This window comes from Gadus morhua, chromosome 1 (genome assembly GCF_902167405.1).
Source record: "Gadus morhua chromosome 1, gadMor3.0, whole genome shotgun sequence".
Taxonomy (NCBI): domain Eukaryota; kingdom Metazoa; phylum Chordata; class Actinopteri; order Gadiformes; family Gadidae; genus Gadus; species Gadus morhua.
Genome location: NC_044048.1, coordinates 17,401,079 through 17,402,658, shown reverse-complemented (window position 1 = coordinate 17,402,658; position 1,580 = coordinate 17,401,079).

Genomic DNA, 1,580 nt, shown 5'->3' with positions numbered 1-1,580 from the left:
AACTACACAAAATACCAACGTTACGTGTTGTATCTATATATATATTTTTTTTTACTTTGGATTCACACTTGTCACCAGCTGCTAATGAATGCTCATGAGTTTATTTTCGTTATTCTCCCAGTAATATTTCCTCTTCCTGTCCACATGGAGGAGGAGCACCGTGCCTGCTCCCGTTGGCCCGCTGAAGTCGGCGGCGCGGGCGTGCGTGGCTCGGCAGCCCGGCGGCCCGGTCACTGATAGCGCAGATAAACAGCTAATCAGATATCAAACCAGCGGAGGGGGAAAAAAGGGCCTCCACTATGTGTCTCATTCATTATTCACAGGCAGCAAATGAAGTTGGTACAGTGGGAGCACTCAATTATACATGAGCCTAGGTAAAAGAGAGAGAGAGAAAGAGAGAGAGAGAGAGAGAGAGAGAGAGAGAGAGAGAGAGAGAGAGAGAGAGAGAGAGAGAGAGAGAGAGAGAGAGAGAGAGCATGAGATGATGTGTAATGCGGCTTGGATGCAGCTGTGTGTTTGCTGAACATTGGAGGAACTCCATGCCCTCAGTTTGTGCGCCCGGTTCCCGCGTGGCAGGCAGGCCAGGGCACCGCAGCGCACTCTTCAAAAGCCGTTCTTGAACGTACTGAACTGTTTCTGGGCCTCTTTCTTGTTTACTACGTGTGGATGTGGGTGTGGGTGTGGGTGTGTGTGTGTGTGTGTGTATGTGTGTGTGTATGTGTGTGAGTGAGTGAGTGAGTGAGTGAGTGAGTGAGTGAGTGAGTGAGTTTGCGCTCGTCTAGCACCGGCGGCTCCACCACCACAGTCATAGTGAAACTGTACTAGATCTTATAATGTCAAGATAGAAAAGGTTATATTTTTTTTGGGGTGCTTTATCTAGTACCACTTCCCTCACTAAAAAATGTGTTTTTGCTAAACATATCTTTCAGTGTATCTGTTCAACAGCGTCCCTATTTTCTAGATTCCTTTAACTTATCAGTTGCTTTTTGTTTGTAATGCGTGTCAGTTCACTCAGAAAAGGCTGCTTCAGGCTTTAAAATATCGGTTTGGACCATGTGTCTTCATCAGTCCAACGTTTGTCCAACGCAAAGAGAGCAGCGTCGACCAAACAAATGTTCCTCTCTGGTTATACAATAACATACTGTGTAATGGGTAATGTAGATTTGAATTCAAATATTGACAACCACTCTTCCCTGTGCAAAAATACGGATGTTGTTGTTTTGTGAGGGCAACAGTGATGGATTTGGATCTCCCTTAAGGAGTTATGAATTATGCTATCGGTATTTATTCAGCATACGTTTGTCTTTAGACTTTTAGCTTTCTTTCTGTTCCCCCAGTGCTGCCACTGAGGTCTCCGAACTGAACCCCGTCTTGTTCATGTGAAATGAACAACTAAAATCCTCAATTCACAATTGACTCACAATTACATCTGATCACACTGAAACACGTTCAGTTGCTGCTCCCAGATGAAGAGCATGCTCCTCTTTGTTCAAACGTTCTCAACGTGCTCTTTGTCTGTTGAGAGGAGTAGGAGCTGTAGTTTCATAACTCCAACCTGTGGCGATGAAACGCCCACGCCA